Source organism: Oryctolagus cuniculus, chromosome X (genome assembly GCF_964237555.1).
Source record: "Oryctolagus cuniculus chromosome X, mOryCun1.1, whole genome shotgun sequence".
Lineage (NCBI taxonomy): Eukaryota > Metazoa > Chordata > Mammalia > Lagomorpha > Leporidae > Oryctolagus > Oryctolagus cuniculus.
Genome location: NC_091453.1, coordinates 46,805,131 through 46,826,127, shown reverse-complemented (window position 1 = coordinate 46,826,127; position 20,997 = coordinate 46,805,131). Strand labels below are relative to the sequence as shown.

The window sequence follows — 20,997 nt, the reverse complement described above, 5'->3', positions numbered from 1 at the left end:
CCAGGGAAGCTTCTTTACTACAAAACAGAGGCAAAAACCACAATTTCTATTATGGAAATCCTCAGCACATCAGAAAATGGAAGGAATAGTATAATCAGTTCCTGAATACCTTTTTTTCTCAGCTTTATTTTGCCAAGCATGTTTTTCTATCTATTTATTTGCTCCATCTATCTAATCAATCAGAATGGTTTAAGGAATCTCAAACATCACTTCTTTAGGCTTCATTTCTAACTGATTGCTTTTTTTCTCTGAGCAGCCGCACTGCCATGATGACACCTAATATAAGCACTTATGATTTCTTTGTTATCAAAAATCCATTCAACTTTCTCCAATTGTCCGAACATGTCTTTTTACATGAGTGATTTGTTCAAATTTCAAACAAGGTCCACAAATTACATTTGATGGATTTGTCTCCAAAAAGAGTCTTCTAATTTTTAATCAAAGTGATGGGAGGGTATTTAAAAAAAGACTTGAACATGCAAGACAGTCTTGCTAGACAGAACAGAGATTGTGAGCTTGGCTTTAATAGGTTGGAAACAGGAGGAATTCTCCAGCCCCTAAGTTTCCATATAGTTTTCTTTCTGCTCAAGTCAAACTAGCTCACATTCTCCTGTGATTCTCCTATGATCTAATTCTGACTTCAGCACTGGTCACACGGTATTATGATTGCATTTATCTTTTAATATGCTTCTCTATTTTTATATTGGTGTCCTATACATTTATTTTCATATTTTATATTATCTCTGCTTCTCCAGTGAGAAAACCAGAATGTTTAAGTAACAGGTTTAACCAAGCATTGAAATTTGACATACATTAATGCCTGCTGTTCACAAAACTTCTCTGCCTTTATAAGCTATCACTGAAAAAAAACTTCCCAGCTGTGGTAGTCCAACTGCCACAATTTATCAATGAATATACTAAATTCCAGACAGCCTATGCAGCTTAAAGTACACATCTGGCCTCGGATCAGACATTTCCAGGACCAAAGTAGGGCTCTCCGGCTTTTATGAGGGTATTTAAGAAAATTTGTGGCAAAAAATAAAAATAGAATTGAAAGTATGACTTTATTTTGGTGCAAAAGAAATTGTTGTAAAATTTTTTAGAATACATGGAAAATGTAAATTATGAAAAAACTAAGCATGGATTTCAAAATTTTTTGCATCACAATAAACTCATGCTTTATTAAATTCCATTTGCTTATGAACTTTTTGAAAAACGCTATTAAACTGCTATTTTTCTACTTTAATATAGTATTTGATTGGAAAGAGACTGCCTCCAGAAGAGAATCAGCCTTTACATATCAATGCCAATTAACTCAACAACAGGCTCCAGTAATTAACATATACAAGTCTAACTTTTTAGCTTAATTGAGCAGAAGGGGACTACTTCCTGAAAGCCGCCCCCCCCCAAAAGTGCTCATAGATCCAGCCACACAGATATATGCATCATTATTATTACCCTTATTTAATTTCTGGAAGCATTTCATCAGTTTGCACACTTGTTATAGTGTTTTCTTTGGGGACAATTCTCAGAAGAGTTTCCTAAGTGGACTAAAATTGAATTTACCCAAACGAACTGGATGAAGGGTTCCTGCTTTGAAATTCTTCCAAAATCTTTTCATCCAAAAATGCCTTATGAGGAATACTTTCAGCCCTGTTAAACATGGCCCCAAATTACATAGCTCAATCCGGGCATAGGGTTAGTGGCCCTGATGTCAGCAATGCTACCCCACTGTCCCCCAAGCCTCTCTTCCGTATTGAGCAACCTGGGCTCCCCTGTAAAGCACTAGTTAACTACTGCTGCCCTCCTGTCGGTAGCCCGAAGGTAGGCAAAGAGGAAGGGGAGATGCAGAACACAGAAATGCCAGTGGGCAATTACTACTGAATCTCTTCATTCTTCCCATTTAAATTTCATAGCTAATGTCCAAATAATCTAGGAACTTGTAATGTGTGAGAAGTGCAGTAGAGCAGGGTCTGGAGGGCCAGCTGGGCCTGTCTTTCTCAGGTTCTCTTCCTCTATTTGGAGGGCAGACTTATAGATTAGAATCCCTGGCAGGTTACTGAAATGAATTTACCAGGTGAAAAAAGGGTATTGAAAAATGGGGGAGGGGAGGCAGCGCTGTAGTACAGCGAGTTAACGCCCTGGTCTGAAGCATCCCATATGGGCGCCAGTTCTAGTCCTGGCTGCTCCTCTTCTGATCCAGCTCTTTGCTGTGGCCTGGGAAAGCAGTGGAAGATGGCCCAGGTCCTTGGGAACATGCACACACGTGGGAGATCTGGAGGAGGCTCCTGGCTTCGGATCGGCACAGCTTCGGCCATCGCGGCCAGAGAGTGAAGCAACAAAAGGAAGACCTCTCTCTCTGTCTACACCTCTCTCTGTAACTATAACTCTGTCTTTCAAATAAATAAAACAAATCTTTTTTTTTTTTTAAAGAAAAGTATGAGGGGCAGATATTGCAGCGCAGAAATTAAGGTGCTACTTTGGATGCTTTCATTCCTTATTGGAGTTAGTGAGTTTGAGTCCTGGCTCTGCTTCCAATTCCAGCTGCCTGCTAATGTGCACTCTGGGCGGCAGCTTTCTGACTCAGGCACATTTAAGGAGTGAATCAGAAGATGATCGATTTCTCTGTCTCTATCTCCCTCCTTGCCTTTCAAATAAAAATAAATAAATATATTTTTAAAAATCTTGAAAACAGGGACTGGTGCTGTGGTGCAGTGGGTTAAAGCCCTGGCCTGCAGGACCATCATCTCATATGGACGCTGGTTCGAGTCCCCGCTGCTCCACTTCCGATCCAGCTCTGCTATGGCCTGGGAAAGCAGTGGAAGATGGCCCAGGTTCTTGAGCCCCTGCACCTGCATGAGAGACCCAGAAGAAGCTCCTGGCTTTGGATCTTCCCAGCTCTGGCTGTTGCAGTCATTTGGGGAGTGAACCAGTGGATGGAAGACCTTTCTCTCTCTCTCTCTCTCTCTCTCTCTCTCTCTCTCTCTCTCTTTCTGCCTCTACCTCTCTAACTCCATTTTTCAAATAAATGAAACAAATCTTTAAAAAAATCATGAAAACAGGATAGAATGGAAAATATCAGAGTGCATCACTTTTAATGGTGGTAAGTAAGGAAAGGTAGTAAAACATAGTAGTTAAACGCATGGCTGATGGAGCTGTACTGCTTAGGGGTGAATCTCATATTTACCAATTACTCCTTCATTATATGACCTGTCTGCCTAGGGTTTCCCAGTTGTAAAATGCAATAGTTATTACTATCATTTCATGCTTATAATTACTAATTATTATTGCTGTCACATATATTTTTATATAGTTCCAAGTACATAGGAATCATCATGGGAATTGTGTGAATTAACACCCTGAACAATATCAGGCACATGATAAATATATTAAATTGTTCCATGAAACTTTTGTTTCAGATATATGTTTGAATATGAGTACTGATTATTGCTGCAAACTGTATTACAAAGCCCAGTTTTTAGCCAAATTCTTAAGACATTGCTTGAGATGCCAGCCTCCTGTCTTAGATTTGATTCCTGACCCTGACTGCTTGCTCCAGGTTTTTGCTAATGTGCACCTGGAAGGTATCTATGATGGTTCAAGCGGTTGGATTCGTGCTACCCAAGTAGAAGCCCTCAATTGAGTTCTTGGCTCCTGTCTTCAGCCTAGCTTGTCCCAGCTTGGGCCATAGCAAGCATTTGGTAAGTGAACCAACAAATGGGAGTGCTCTATCTCTCAAATTAATATATAATATTTAAAAAAATAGAAATGTATTAAATTCTGTGGCTAGAGATTAGAAGATGTTGAGAAACAGCTTCTGTTTCAGGATCTGTGACAGTTATTCACTTCTGCTACTCAGGCCTTCCAACTACAGTGCTATGAAAAGCTTATTAAGATGCCAACAAAATGTTACTTGAAATGGCCTTAGCATCCAGTCATGGTTTAAGTACCATGAAAGTTGACCATGGGTTTGGGCTACATCTGAAGCCCTCAGTAAACAGCCATAGTAAAAATCCTTTCCTGGTCTCAGGGGCTCTCCTTCCCTACCTCATCTGTACCTCCCAGATTTCTGCCTGACAAAGGCCCAAGACTAAGTGGTTGTGGACATGTCACTTCCTTCTGCATCTCAATTTCTATATTTTCAAATTAGCGGTTGGTTAGAGGACAGACCTGGATTATTTTTGAAAGGCTCTTCCAACCCCAGGTCTACATTTTACCATAATAAGTCCAGGGTGAGCAAAAAGTTGTCCTTAAGCATTTGGGTAGACATTAAATAGGGGATGCAGAGGGACACAGCTATAATAAAGTGTATTGGAAAGGCTAGCTAACGTTCTTTTTTGCTGACTCTGAGCCCTAGCAGCACCATGAAGAACAGAGTCAATTCTAAAACAGATCACTTCTAACTGTTCTTACAGCTCTGAAACCAGGTCTGGGCATTAGTGGATTCAAATATGTGATCCCATATTCCAAGTTTCTTTGAGTTGACCAAGCAAGATAATGTACACATAGAATAGGAAATCAAGATTCTAACCTTCTGGGGCCAGTGTTGTGGTATAGTAGGTAAAGCTGCTGCCTACAGTGCCAGCATCCCCTATGGGTGCCAGTTCAAATTCCTGCTGCTCCACTTCTGATCCAGCCCTCTGCTAATGCTCCTGCGAAAGCAGTGGAAGACAGCCCAAGTGCTTGGGCTCCTGCACCTACATCGGAGACCCAGAAGAAGCTCCTGGCTCCTAGTTTCAGACCTGCTCAGCTTGGGTCATCGTAGCCATTTGGGTAGTGAACGAGCAGATGGAACTCTTCTCTGTGTCTCTGCCTCTCTCTGTAAGCTCTGCCCTTTCAAATAAATAAATAAATAAATCTTTAAAAAATTCTAACTTTCTGCCCAACTTCAGACAAGGCCCAGCTCTGGGATGGAGCCATGTTGGGTATGGGCACCAGTGTGACTCTGCAATGTCAGTTTCCCTGCCTACAGTGCTCCCTTTATTAACTGGAACATGTCCAAATCCCTAGATTCATTTTGGAATCACCAAAGACTCAAAATCTCCAAGCAGGCAAACTCAGCAGCTCCATACACCTATCTTCAATTATAACAGCAAATGTGGTTCATCTGGCCTGCAAAGATAGTCAACAAGAGAAAAAAAGGTTCAAAAACTGAGGTCCTGGAGTGGAAGGGCAAGGACTTTCTCAGTGTCACACAAGTTAATGGCAGATGTTGAAATACCTCATGGGTCTTCTGCCTGCCTATGTTCTTATTGATTCTCTGGTTTGGAGTTAGGAGTTCTATTATTTTCTTATGGCTATAACAAATTACCACAAATTTGGTGGCATAAACAACAAAAATTCATTACACAGACACAGGGGATAGAAGTTCAGAATGAGTCTTGTGGGGGCTAAAACTAAGGTGTCAGGAGCAGGACTTCCTTTCGCTGTTCATGTCTTCCAGTTTCTGAGACTTCTTGCATTCCTTGGCTAGTAGCTACATAACCCTGACCTCTTGTGACACCACATCACTTCTCTGACCCTCTGTCCATCTCTGTCTTCAGGACTTCTGTGATTACGCTGGACTCACTTGAATAATCTATGATAAGATCACATCTACAAAAGTCCTTTTTGCCACGTAAGGTAGCGTACTCACAGGTTTCAGGATTATGATGCAGACATCTGCCTAGCTGTATTACTCTTATTGCCACTGGAGTTTTCCCCTCAGGCAAATGAAAGTACCAGTTGAGATGTCTCAACTCTTTTCAGCAGCATAATTAGGAGACAAAGTATAATTCAAATATGATAGTCAGTAAAAGCCCCGTGATACAATGTCTGACTGTGTTGCAGATTAGTTTTATTATGAGTCAGCCTTTCATGGAGCGTGAGGAATGCTGCATTTCACTCGGTGTATTATGGAAAACACCCTCCTTGGGGAAATCTGGAGGCCACAAGATTGCATTATTCTTACACAGAAATAAAATTCTCTCTTCTGTCATCCTTATCTTCTATACTCTAATTTCTCATAAGTCTTCCCCATTAGGCTGCTCTCTTTCCCCCATCCTCCCCCAATCACCTCCTCCTACTTGTTTACTATGTATATATAATATATATATGCACACACATATATGTGTATGTGTATACATACATGCACAGACACACACACATATTTTCCAGAGCTAGGTTGACTCATCTTGGGGGATGAAAAACAAAATCTGTGGAGTTAATAGTAACCTTTACCTGTAGTCAGAGAGACATATTGCTATCAAACAAGCACGTCTTCCCTTTTTCCAGTTTCTTTCCATCATGGGTGACTGTTTCAACATTTTCTTGGGTCCTATTCGTTCAAACTCCTCTTCAGGAAAGCAAGGTTGCTCTGTTATCTACTCTTCCGTCTGAGTGAATTTCTTTCACTTGGTCCTCTGAATAGAAGTTATTTAAAAACACTTTAGGTTAATTCTGCTGTCTTCAATTAACACGTTTCTGTAATTAGGGAACGCAAATGTTTGCCCCTTTCTTGAGCCTATAGATTCTCAGGTGCCCCTCTCTACTTACCAGCTATTAACACATTACCGAAGGTGGTAAGTAAGGGTGCAGCCCCTTAAATATTCTGAGGAGCTGCCAATAAATAGTTTCCTTTTAGCTGATCAGGTATTAGCTTGAGAATGAGCTGCCACCAGCTGAGAGGAATTAATGGATTAGAGTTTCTTTCCATTGCTAAGTGTTCTCTGTTGCATGCAGATCAAGTTTCCTCAACCTCTTATATCATGGGAGTGGGGAGAAGGAATGAGAGAATGTAGGAAGGTACTTCTTTAAAAAAAAGGTCACAGATTCATTAACTTGGATGGGAGAAATGAAAACCTTAATTAAACTAATCTCTAATTGAAATTTAGTATTCTCTTCAATGAAACCTCACACACGAAACCACAGTAGTGTTAATAGTACCTGAGAATTTGTCACCAATAAAAATCACAGATGATTTTGCACCACATTAGTTATTGCAGTTATCCCTAAATAATATTAAAGTGCGTCACTGTCAAAATAAAGACAGTAATATGACTTGATGCTAAATCTCATTATTTATGCCTTATCAAAGGAATATGTATATCACGCATTTGGTTTTAAAAAAGCATTTCCCTGTTTCAGTTTGAAGTAATGTTTATCGATGCATTTAGAAATATTCATAGAGAGATCTATAGGCTTCATGTGTATGTATCGAGTTATACCAGCACCATTTTTTTTTTTTTTTTGACTGGCAGAGTGGACAGAGAGAGACAGAGACAAAGGTCTTCCTTTGCCGTTGGTTCACCCTCCAATGGCTGCCGCGGCTGGCGCACCGCACTGATCTGATGGCAGGAGCCAGGTGCTTCTCCTGGTCTCCCATGGGGTGCAGGGCCCAAGCACTTGGGCCATCCTCCACTGCACTCCCTGGCCACAGCAGAGAGCTGGCCTGGAAGAGGGGCAACCGGGACAGAATCTGGCACCCCAACTGGGACTAGAACCCCGTGTGCCAGCGCCGCAAGGCGGAGGATTAGCCTAGTGAGCCGCGGCGCCGGCCGCCATTTCTTGAAGAGATTACCCTTACTCCACTGACCATATGGCCTGAGTGCTTTTGTTAAAAATCAGTTGGCTGTGGTATGTGGATTAACTTCTAGGTTCTCTATTCTGTTCCATTGATCCACTGGTTTTTTATGCCAGCATTATGCTGTTGTAATTACTATAGCTTTGTAGTATGCTTTCAAGTCAAGTATTGTGATGCCTCCAGCTTGATTTTTCTTATTCAGTATTGCTTTTGTCATTCCATATGGATTTTAGGATTATTTTTCTAATTCTGTAAAGAATGTCATTGGTATTTTGATAGGGATTGTATCAAGTTTGTAGACTGCTTTAGGCAGTGTAGCCATTTTAATTTTACTGATTCTTCCAATCTATGAGCAAGGAATATCTTTCCATTTTGTATACTTGATGATTTTTATCAATGTTTAATAATTTTCCTTGTAGATGTATTTCATTTTTTATTAAGTTTATTGCTAAATATTTGATTTTTGTGGATATTGTGAATGGGATTTCTTTCTTGATTTCTTTTTTTGGGAGCTCATCATTAGCACATAAAAAAGCTACTGTTTTTTGTGTGTTTATTTTGTAGCCTGCAACTTTACTGAATAGGTTTATCAATTTTCACAGTTTTGGGGGGAAGTGTTTAGGTTTTCCCATGTACACCATCATATTGCACACTGCACAACTTCTCACTGCTGAGTATGCTGCTGTCTGGCAGTAGGGGAGGGGAAGGAAGCAGCACAGTTTCCCTGCTCCAAGCCTGGCAGTTGCTCAGAACACAGTCATCTCCCTAGGCTGAAGGAAAAGTCAGTGGATGAGTGCGGAGTTCCCTCTCAGCTAAAACTGCAAGTGATGGAGGGCACGGGGATTTCTTCCTACCATGACGTGGAAAGATGGCTGCTCACAGTTGGCAGCTGGCTGTGCCACTCAGCTGTCTACAGTGGTGTCTGTCTTCCCTTGTCCCACAGAGTCTTTATTGTTTTTTTGACTTCTTTGCTGAACATTTCCATCAGTCAGGCCCCTGAAAACATGATCCTTGCTTTGTTCTTTTCCTATCCCAGAGCAGCTGAAGTTCATGCAGCTACACCTTATTCAGCCACGTTGGATCTCCCACCAGAGATTTTTCTAGCAGAGTCTTCCCAGTCCACAGTACACACTTGTCATTGCAGGATGCCCACTGAGAAATCTTGAACTTCATTTTGTCCACTTTGAAAACCGAAGCAGAAGCCACTTCAGCCTAGAAGGCCAAACCTGAGAAGTGCAGACGTCTGAGAAGTGTCTTCAAGACTCCCAGGAAACCAGCACCTGAGAAAATTGAGGAACCAGGAAGAGGTAATTAATTGCAAAACCCTGTTTTCTCCCTTGTTTCTAATGGTAGTGGCATTGATCGACTGTCCAGAAGACTGACAGGGCTCAATTGCCCCTTAGAAAGCCACCTAAATGAAGTATTTTGGCTAGATAAAAGGGGTCTTTCAGCCCTAGAAGACATGATTTAGCAAAAAGTTTTCTAACAACAATGGAAAATTTTTTCCAAGTTTTCTTTTTTTGCATAAAATATTGGTCTCAAAATTGTGATGTCAGCTCATGGCATGTTTACTGAGCTGGCCAATTGCTGCGCTATTGTGAGGTAGTGCTGGCTTTTTAGTTCAAGTTGGATGTGTGTAGCAAAACAAAGGACAGAGAGCAAAAACATATTTTAGCACAGTCTTGATATTCATAATAAGTGTCTCTCCATTAAATCAATGCTACAAACCACCAGGTGATATTAGAATCAGCAAATGGCCCAGAATCCAGAGAATTAAAAATTGTCTTTTTCACCTGTTATCAGCCAACAGGAAGTTATTCTTAGTCCATACTCAAAGTGATAACCCTTTAGCTGCTGGATCAGAACAAATTCCTCTCCTTACTGTGTGCTTGGTATTGCAGGCTCTGTGCAGCTTTCTTGAGAGATATCAAGGTGGGAATGAGCAGACTAGGTATGGGCTTGCAAGCCAACTGGATCAACATTCAGTGCTACATCCAATCCTTATTTTGCTGTGGGAATTTGGGAAAATTCAACTCCGTGAATCTTGGTTTCCTTATCTATAATTTGCCTAATAGCCTTCACAAGACAGTAGCAGGAATTCCTCAAATGCTATTTCCCCAACTTTCTATGTCCTCTCTTATTTTTTAAAGATTTATTTATGTTTTGAAAGTCAGAGTTACAGAAGGATAGATAGAAAGAGATCTTCCATCCACTGGTTAACTCCCCCGATGTCTGCAACAGCGAGGTCTGGGCCAAGCCAAAACCAGGAGCTGGAAATTCCGTGAGTCTTCCACATGGATGATGGAGACCCAAACACTTGAGCCATCATCTACTGTCTTCCTGGGTGCATACACTGGAAACTAAATCTGAAGCAAAGCAGTTGGGACTCAAAGCTGCACTCTAATATGGTATTCCAGCATCCCATGTGGTGACTTAACCTGCTGTACCACAGCATCTGTCCCTAGAGCCTGTAATTTGGTTATCACACAAACAGTAATTAATCCTGCAAGGTTGGGCATGCACTGTACTCATATTGTGGTAGGATTCTGTAGAATACTGTGTATAGAGATATACTTTCCTAGGCTTCACAAAGGTAAAATATGGGCTAGCAGCTGGGGGTCATTTTTCCTCCCTTGTCCACGTTGCATCAATTCATGCAGAATTAAATGCACTGTGGATGTGCAAAAAAATGATGTGTTGATGGATGTGGAAAAGAGTTACAGAATGATTTTTACTACTATGACTGCCCACTGTCCTTTATATCTGATGCAGCTTTCAGAGACAAGGTGAAGCAGCAAAGTAGAAAATCAAGCCCAGCTGCTCTCTTCAGAGCTGAGAGAAAGGAAAGGACTCCTCACAAGTTTCCAGGATGGCACACACTAGTCAAGCCACCCTAAAAATAATCAGCCTTTTTTTCTACCATGAGTGTCAACTAGTGCATCGGTCATCATAATACCATCTTCAAAGGAAAATCATAAAAATACAATTGAAATAAACCATTTAAGTGAGCAAAATACAGCATTGTGGATACCCACATGGCTTAATTTCTTCACTTGTCTGGAAAGATAAAAATACTGGGGTCGGTGTTGCAGTGCAGCAGGTTAAGCTGCCACCTGTGATATTGGCAGCCCATGTGAGCTCCAGTTCAAGTACCAGCTGCTTTACTTATTATCCAGCTCCCTGTTAATACACCTGGGAAAGCAATGGAAGATGGTCAAGTATTTGGGTCTTGCACCCATGTGGGAGACTTGAATGGATTTCCTGGTTCCTTCACTCAGTCTTGTCCAGCCCCAGCTCTTGGGGGCATTTCAAGAATTAACTACCAGATGGAATATCTCTTTCTCTCTTTCTCCGCCTCTCTCTCTCTCAATCTCTCTGTCACTCTGCCTTTCAAACAAATTAATATTTTTAAAAAAAAATATGCTGAGAAATAAAAAGTTTTACAAGTGCAAAATATTGAGAAATAAAAGTTTTTTTTTTAAGTCAGTGAAACTATTTCCAATCCACAATCTGATGAAAGTATTTGTGGGGAGCAACTGGGAGCAACTCGGACTAGACTAAGTTACTGGAATTAAGACTTATTCTACGCATCTGCTTTCCCACAATATGGCGCTGGGAGAGGAGGAAAGAGCTTCTACACAGCTGCCTCCAGTTCAACCAATAAACAGCAGGACCTGCTCCTGATTGGAGGAGAGCAGCGAACTCGGCGTGTGGGTAGCAGAGTTGGGATTGGCGGAAGAGGACTATAAAGGAGGAGAGAGACAACATGCACCAGGAACATCTATCTGAAGGAACACCTATCTGAAGGAACACCTGTGCAGCCTCTGAGAGAGCCGGCCGGCGGTGTGCCGCTCCCCCTCGGAAGTGGGGAAAGTGGCAGGGGGAACCGCCCTTCCACGGAGGTGGAAGGGTCGGTAGCCAACCCGGGAAGAACCAGCAGCAAACCCGGGGAGGGCCGAGCAGACAAAAGAACAGTGCAGGGTCCTGTGTCGTTCCTCCACGAAGATGGGGAGCGACAAGTATTATAGGGCCAAAATATTTTCAATTATTTTATTTATTTGTTTATTTTAAAGTCAAACTTGAGACGGGGGGCAGGGGAGAGAGATTGATTTTCTTTTTTCTTTCTTTCTTTTTTTATTTATTTGACAGAGTTAGACAGTGAGAAAGAGAGACAGAGAGAAAGGTCTTCCTTCTGTTGGTTCACCCCCTAAATGGCCGCTACAGCTGGCACTGTGCTGAATCGAAGCCAGGAGCCAGGTGCTTCCTCCTGGTCTCCCATGTGGAGGGTGCAGGGGCCCAAGCACTTGGGCCATCCTCCACTGCACTCCCGGGCCACAGCAGAGAGCTGGACTGGAAGAGGAGCAATCAGGACTAGAACCTGGCGCCCATATGGGATGCCAGAGCCGAAGGTGGAGGATTAACCAAGTGAGCCAAGGTGCCGGCCCCCAAGATTGATTTTCCATTCAATGGTTCATTCTCCACAGGGATGTAATGTCCAGGGCTGAGCCAGACAAAAGTCAGGATCCTGGAACTATATCCAGGTCTCCCACATGGGTGGTGGGGGCCAAGCATTTTGACCATCTTCTGCTGCTTTTCCAGGCACATTAGCAGGGAGCTGGAGCAGAAAGTGGAGTAGCCAGGACTCAGTAACCAGCAATCGTATGGGATGCTGGCGATGCAGCGATGCTGGTGGTGGCTTAACCCATTGCGCCACACAACACCAGCCCCCAGAAAATATTTTTGAGTAAACCTTAAGAACTTTAAATGCAATCAGTTGTATTTTTCTACCTATCATACCCTTTGAGTTTTGTTTTTAAATTATTTACTTTTAACTTGAAATGGATATCTATCTCTAGGGATAACATCACTTGCAATGTATCTTTAGCATTAGGCAAATACATGGATGATTGATAAATATATTTTGCTATTCCTTTGTGGAGTGATGAGCCTGATAGCTATTTCCAAAGATATGAGTCAGTGAGAACTGAAGCTCTCTATCAGTATATCACTCAGTTCACATTTTACTAACTGGAATCAGGGAAGCTAGAGCAAGAGTTTTGTGAAATCTGAACTGTAGGTAAAAGAGAATTTCAACTTCAAAGTGCAGCAAGTTGAAGACAAATTAAATGTAGAAGACTCGAAGTCAGTAATTCAGAAAGCGGTGAGTCGTGATTCTTCAGTAGGAAAGGCAAATAAATAGAGTTGTTTAGGAAGAAGTCCTCTTGGGCTCTATTTATAAAGCAGCACATAACTGTGTCATATCCTCAATTAGCCAGTTAGGGAGAGAAAACTTAATAACTGCCTTCAAGTGCATGAAGGATCATAATGTGGACACTTCTCTCCCCCGCAGAGCTCGAGTTCTTGGAACTAAAGGAGAATTTAGAATATTAAAGCTAATCAAAGAGATTATCTTTAGAAGTGGAAGAGATTGAAATAATCTCTTTTTAGAGTATGAGACAGCAAGGGGGAAAGACTTGAGGATCGGGAGGCAGGGGGGAAAAATACAGTGGAAAAAGAACCCCAGTCTATGCACAACCAATGAGAACTGCTCTGTAAGCAAAAATTTTAAACTTGCAGAAAATATACCTTTATATAATTGCTCAGCCAGAATACTATAGGTTATAGGGTCTTTCAGTAGCATTATCTATAGAGGCATTTATAGTTGGGGAAAGGTTGAAAGGGGCAAGGTCAATATTAATTGGAATAGTAATTGCAAACCAAAAGTACTAAACATTTTGACTTATATTTCCTGATCCAATCCTTACAATAATCCTATGTTGACGGTATTATCATTAAACTTAGGGACAGAGAGGTTAAGCAACAACTTGCCTAAGGTTTTGCAAGTAGCAGAGGCAGGATTTGAAGTTGTAAAGTCTGACTCCAAAGTTTGTGCTCTTAAACATCTTGTTATATTGCAAGAATCTGTGGTAGAAAGAGCCCTAGATTGGAGTCAGAAAAAAACTTGGGTTTTAGACCTGACTGTGCCACTAATGGATTATGTGGCCTGGGGAAAGTCACTTCTTGTCTGCGGGATCCAAGTTTCTTATTATGTTCACTTAAACTCTAGCAGTCTGTGGTGAACTTGAAACAGTTTGTATTAGTGGCATGTAAGTAAGTGCATGGAAACAGTTATTCAGAGTTTTGCAATCTTCTCTTCCATGGTAAATTGCCATCACTGAGGAGAGTCCATAGAGGCAGACATGTGGAAACAGCGTTTTGATGGAGCTCGGAATGTTGGGACTGAAAAAGACTCAGAAGGATCAAGAATTCATGGCTAGAATCCATAGGGGGTCACATTTCTAAAGGACAACCAATGAAGAGAACTGATATTTACTGAGCACTTACTAAGTATCAGGTGCTTCAACACTAGGATGATAAATATGTCCTTCATTTATTTCAGGAGAAAGGTGGCTCATAGTGACAAAACGACTTACTTCGGGCCACACAGTGACTGTGTGATAGAGTTGAGACTCACTTGAACCTAAAGAAGATGCTTGGGGCCGGCACGGCACTGTGGCATAGCAGGTAAAGCTGCAGCCTGCAGTGCCCACATCCCATATGGGCACTGGTTCAAGTCCCAGCTGCTCCACTTCTGATCCAGCTCTCTGCTATGGCCTGGGAAAGCAGTAGAAGATGGCCTAAGTCCTTGGGCCCCTGCACCCACGTGGGAGACCTGTAAGAGGCTCCTGGCTCCTGGCTTCGGATCAGCCCAGCTCCGGCCATTGCAGCCATCTGGGGGAGTGAACCAGTGGATAGAAGACCTCTCTCTCTCTCTCTCTCTCTCTCTCTCTCTCTCTCTCTGCCTCTCTTTCTCTCTGTGTGTAACTCTCACTTTCAAATGAATACATAAATTTTAAAAAAGATGCTACTTGTACTCTACTGCCTCAGAGCTTTTAAATATTGTACCTAGACAAAGAAAGAATGAGCTAGTGGGGGGTTAGGAATTGGTAGTGACATTCTAAGGGCTATGGAAGTTGACTTTGACTGACTGTTCCATGAGTAAGTTGTAGGCAAGATTTGGATTCCAAGATAGGAAGAAGGATGGGAAGGTTAGAAGTGCAGAGATACTACAGAGGGAAGCACAAGAATTCTTCCTGTGCATGATACTCATGTTGCATAACTTCAACAGGTCCCATTTATAACTCCCTGCAGTTGTACAATACAGTGGTCCAGTTCCTTTTCTGAACCATTTCTTTCTTTTTACTTTTTTAAAAAAACTTTTATTTAATAAATATAAATTTTGAAAGTACAACTTTTGGATTATAGTGGCTTTTCCCCCCATAACCTCCCTCCCACCTGCAACCATCCCATCTTCCACTCCCTCTCCCATCCCATTCTTCATCAAGATTCATTTTCAATTATCTTTATATAAAGAAGATCAACTTGGTATATACTTAGTAAAGATTTCAACAGTTTGCACCCACACAGATACACAAAGTATAAAGTACTGTTTGAGTAATAGTTTTACTGTTAATTCGCATAGTACAACACATTAAGGCAGAAATCCTACATGGGGAGCAAGTATACAGTGAATCCTGTTGTTTATTTAACAATTGACAGTCTTATTTATGATGTCAGTAATCACCCGAGGTTCTTGTCATGAGCTGCCAGGGCTATGGAAGCCTCTTGAGTTCACAAACTCTGACCTTATTTAGACAAGGCCATAGTCAAAGTGGAAGTTCTCTCCTAACTACAGAGAAAGGTACCTTGTTCTTTGATGGCTTGTTCTTTGTGCTGGGATCTCACTCACAGAGATCTTTAATTTGGGTCATTTTTTTTTTTTTTGCCACAGTGTCTTGGATTTCTATGCATGAGAGGCTCTCATGGGATTTTTAGCCAGATCTGAATGACTTACAGGCTGATTCTGAGGCCAGAGTGCTGTTTATGGCATCTGCCATTCTATGAGTCTGCTGTGTATCATGCTTCCCATGTTGGATCCTTCCCTCCTTTTTAATTCTATCAGTGATTATTAGCAGACACCAGACTTATTTATGTGATCCCTTTGACACTTAATCCTATCATTATGATCAATTATGAACTGAAACTGATCACTTTGACTAGTAAGATGGCATTGGTACATGCCACCTTGATGGGATTGATTTGGAATCCCCTGGCACATTTCTAGCTCTACCATTAGGGGTAACTCCAAGTGATTATGTGCCAAACTGTACATCTCCTCCCTATCTTATTCCCACTCTTGTATTTAACGGGGATCACCTTTCAGTTAATTTTAAATGCCTAAGAATAATTGTGTGTTAATTAAAGGGTTCAACCAGAGGTATTAAGTAGAATAAAAAATTATTAAAGGAATAAAATGGTAAGTTGTCTCTCGACAGTCAGGACAAGGACTGATCAAGTAATTGTTTCTCATAGTGTCCATTTCACTACTACAGGTTTCCTTTTAGGAGCTCAGTTAGTTGTCAAAGATCAGGGAGAACATATGGTATTTATCCCTTTGGAACTGGCTTATTTCACTTACCATGATGTTTTCTAAATTCCTCCATTTGGTGCAAATGACCGGATTTCATTTTTTTTTTTACTGCAGTATAGTATTCTATAGACTACATATCTCATAATTTCTTTATCCAGTCTTCTGTTTTATTTTTAGTATTTTTTTCATTTTTAATTCTCTTTATATACAGAAGATCAATTTAGTATATATCAAGTAAAAATTTCAACAGTTTGCACCCACATAGAAACACAAAGTGAAAAATACTGTTTGAGTACTAGTTATAGCATTAAATCACAATGTACAGCACAATGAGGACAGAGATCCTACATGAGGAGTAAGTGCACAGTGACTCCTGTTGTTGACTTAACAAATTGACACTCTTGTTTATGGCATCAGTAATCACTCTAGGCTCTTGTCATGAGTTGCCAAGGCTATGGAAGCCTTTTTTTTTGACAGGCAGAGTGGACAGTGAGAGAGAGAAACAGAGAGAAAGGTCTTCCTTTGCCGTTGGTTCACCCTCCAATGGCGGCCGTGGCAGGAGCGCTGCGGCCAGCGCACCATGCTGATCCGATGGCAGGAGCCAGGTACTTCTCATGGTCTCCCATGGGGTGCAGGGCCCAAGGACTTGGGCCATCCTCCACTGCACTCCCTGGCTACAGCAGAGAGCTGGCCTGGAAGAGGGGCAACCGGGACAGAATCCGGCGCCCCGACCGGGACTAGAACCCGGTGTGCCGGCACCGCAAGGTGGAGGATTAGCCTAGTGAGCCGCAGCGCCGGCTTATGGAAGCCTTTTGAGTTCACCGACTCTGATCATATTTAGACAAGGTCGTAGTCAGAGTGGAAGTTCTCTCCTCCCTTTAGAGAAAGGTACCTCCTTCTTTGATGACCTGTTTGAACCATTTCTAAAAGGGTGCCAAGTTATGTTTATCTCCTTAACTCCTCTGCTTTTAATTACAAAGTTACAAATGTCTCTAATATTTATTTTGTTGTTGATTTTCACCTTGGGGCTAGGAAATCAATACTTTAAAGTTTCAGCCATAGAATGACCTCTTACTGGTAATTTTTTAAATAGCTTGATTAGTTATCTCCATCGTAAATTGTAGGGGAACCTTTTAAGTTTCCCCTAACATCTTAATAGCTAACACATCTATCCAGAAAGAACCTGTGGAAGGTTTTCAGTGAGGCCTGGTAGAGCAAAAATAGACTTGGAAAGAAGGCATAAGTTTTTTAAAAAATCCTACTTATTTTTATTTAACACCTTAAAGCAAGTAACTCCACCATTAAGGTTTTTTTCTTCATCTGAGTACTATTATGGGATGAAGAGCATTTGGTTCCCCACACTAATGCAGATGTTTAACAATTCTTATTTGAATGATTTTTGGATGAGGGGGGTTGGAACAGCATTGAAGAAGGGGACCTGGTGGAAAGTCTTTAGGTCATCTGGGACTTGCCCTCAGAAGGTAGCTCTTCTGAGGGGGTTGGTTATGTAAGCCCAGTTTGGCCTAGCTTCTCTTTCTGTTTCCAGGCTCACCATGTGATTATTCCAAGTTCTAGAGCTATACTCAAGAAATATGTAATGTTGTTCTCAATGTTCCTGACATACTTGGTATCACAAGCCACTTGGCCCTTCTTGAAATAGTTTCTTCCCTGAGCCTCTGGGACACCTTCAATTTCTCTTGGGGGTGCTCCTACCTAATTGACCATAGTGACAGTCAGAAATATAAGGACAACTCTTTGGGTGCCGATGCTCCAGGAAACCAGATTTTACTGCTTGTCTTCTTTCCTTGTTTTGTTTTACTTCCTTCTTTGGACTGGAAGTCTATTTTAAATTTAAACATTGATTTAAAAAATATATTTATTTATTTATTTGAAAGGCAGAATGACAGGGAGAGACAGAGCGACAGATCTTCCATCTGCTGCTTCACTTCCCAAATGGCCACAACAGCCAGGGTTGGGCCAGGCTGAAGCCAGGAGCAAGAACTCCATCCTGGTCCCCATGCCCTTGGCAGGAACCCAAGTACTTGGACCATCTTCTGTTGCCTTCTCAAGTGCATTAGCAGGAAGCTGAGCAATCCACTGTGCCACAGTGCCCTTTAAACATTACCGTAAACCATCACTCTCTACATAGTGTTCCAAAGCATTATTGTTAGTATCCATAGCATCTGATGCACACACCCTTCTTGCAATCCCATTCAAAAGGAAATTATGCCTATTTGCATGCCTTAAATAGCACTATGGGTTAGTGATGGTGGCCTCTTTACCTTCTTCACAGGTAAAGAAATTATTGACAGAGAGAAACATAAATGGACTAATTAACCTAAAACTGTGCCATAAAGGAGAGTTCAGGACAGGAATCAGCATTCATTGATTTATTGCCTGCCTTATGCCAGCCACTTGGCTAGGTACTTTCACATCCCCTATGCCATCAAATACTCCCTATCAGCTCTGCGAATTCTAACTTTATCATCTTTGTTTTATAGATGTGAAAACTGAGGTTGAGAGATAAATTACTTGCTCCAGGTTATCCAGTTAGGAATGTCGCTCCCCCTCTTCGTGGAGGAACGACACAGGACCCTGCACTGTTCTTTCGTCTGCTCGGCCCTCCCCGGGTTGGCTACTGTCCCTTCCACCTCCGTGGAAGGGCGGTTCCCCCTGGCCACTTTCCCCACTTCCGCAGGGGAGCGGCACACCGCCGGCCGGTTTGCTCGGGGGCTGCACAGGTGTTCCTTCAGATAGATGTTCCCCTTAGATGTTCCTGGTGCATGCCGTCTCTCTCCTCCTTTATAGTCCTCCTCTGCCAATCCCAACTCGGCTGCCCACACGCCGAGTACGCTGCTCTCCTCCATTCAGGAGCAAGTCCTACAGTTTATTGGCTGAACTAGAGGCAGCTGTGTAGAAGCTGTTTTCTCCTCTCCCAACGCCATATTGTGGGAGAGCAGGTGCATAGAATAAGTCTTAATTCCAGTAACTTAGTCTAGTCCGAGTTGCTCCCCACAAGGAAGTGTGAGGTCGGGGTTCAAGCTGGTGTCTTCCTGACTGCAAAGTCCACATAGTGGGTTGGAATAGCCATGTCAGATCCAGTTTCAAAGAAGATATTTTATTGAGAAGGAGGTCATCCCCTCTTTTTTTTTTTTTTTTTACTCCCTTGGAAAATGAAGCGAAAACAGGAGAAATTCACCAGTTCGTAACAGGGTGGTCTTGTTGACTTTTTGGAAATCTGACACAAGCTGCACCTATTCCTCATCACACCCCCTGGTCATCAAAACTCTAACTCTAGAGTATGCTATTCTCCCTCTTTGTCCTTGTTTCTCCCATCTTCTGTAACTAAAAACAGTATTTCTCTTGCCTTTATCCTCCTCTATCTTTTGAAGCATTCATCAATGAAGACCAGCTGCTACTCTCCTTTGGCCTCCATTGACCAATTCTCTTCCTCTGTTTTGGCCTCAGTGTCTCCATCTGCATAATATCCTCATCCAGGATATTGGACCAGATAGATCAGCTCTAAAACTTAGCTATTCAAATTTCCCTCCGGGATTTTCTACCTCTTCCAATCTCCCTTCTTTGGATTTTGTTGTTGTTGTTGCTGTTGGCTCATTTCATCCTTCCTGCCCCTCACCTTAGAAATTTATCAGGCTCAGTTCCACAGTGTAAGTGGAACATCCATAGTTTTTTTTTTTTTTAATTATTTATTTGAAAGACAGAGTTACACAGAGAGAGAGTCTTCCATCCACTCGATCACTCCCCAAATGGTCACAAATGCCAAAGCTGAACCAATCTGAAGCCAAGAGTCAGGAGCTTCATGTGGGCCTCCTACATGGGTGCAGGGGCCCAAGGCCCTAGGCCATCCTCCGCTGCTTTCCCAGGCCATAGCAGAGAGCTGAATCAGAAGTGGGGCAGCCAGGACTCAAACCAGCAGCCATATGAGATACCGGCACTGCAGGCCAGGGTGTTAACCTGCTGCACCACAGTGCCGGCCCCCATCCATAGTTTTTACTTCAGACAATTCATTCATGTTTTTAGTGAAATGATTTGGAAATTTCAAGGGTCTTGCTGTCTTACAGATCTGGGTTTCAGTTTTCCTGACCTTGTCTGTAAAAATGTGGTGGTATGCCTCATAACATACTAATGGGTTATCAAAAAGATTAAATGCAATGATGTTTGCTTTCCCCTATCAGAATCTCAACAACGTTCTTTCCATCTCTCTCTATTTTAAACTAATGATTAAAAATCTATGATTTCAAATTAACTTTCACTCAAAATTCAAGCTCATATTTCTAATGATTTGCTAGTGCCTCAAATTCAACCCATCCAAACTGGGTGCACTTTACAGATATAGCAATGGTCACTAAGAGAAGGGGAATGGTCTAAAATATTACAGCTGAAATTTTAGCTCACATCTATCCAAATTTTAGACTTTCTCCTATCTATCTGGTTCTCATCACCCCACATTTTTTGTTTGTGGTAACATGTATGAGAACTGAAAAAAATCCATTAGAACATACTGCAATAACAGTGAATGTAGCATCATAGGGGGACAAAATATCTAAATATTTGTCAATTTATTTCTTAATAAGCAATTAAAAGAAGGAAGAAAACTAATTTTGGCTATAGGGCCAACTTATTTAAGGACTGGTTCCACCAGTTAATAATGTTTTTTAACCCAGGGAAGTTATTTATCTGAGTCTTTAGACTTCATTTATAAAATATTACATAAGGGGTCGGCGCTGTGCTGCAGCGGGGATAAAGCCCTGGCCTGAAGCGCTGGCATCCCATATGGGTACTGGTTCTAGTCCCGGCTGCTCCTCTTCTGATCCAGCTCTCTGCTATGGCCTGGGAAAGCAGTAGAGGATGGTCCAAGTCCTTGGGCCCCTGCACCCACGTGGGAGACCCGGGAGAAGCTCCTTGCTCCTGCCTTTGGATCGGCGCATCTCTGGCCATTACGGCCATCTGGGGAGTGGACCAGCGGATGGAAGACTTCTCTCTA

General features: G+C 41.9%; 1 long non-coding RNA gene across 1 annotated transcript; it reads left to right on the top strand.

The window, feature by feature from the left end:
* The first annotated feature begins 690 nt into the window (after window positions 1-690).
* Window positions 691-20,608, top strand: LOC127484861 (uncharacterized). The gene is made up of 2 exons (XR_011385317.1): window positions 691-3,701; window positions 8,598-20,608. It is a non-coding gene; the product is annotated as an uncharacterized lncRNA (long non-coding RNA).
* Window positions 20,609-20,997: the final 389 nt, after the last annotated feature.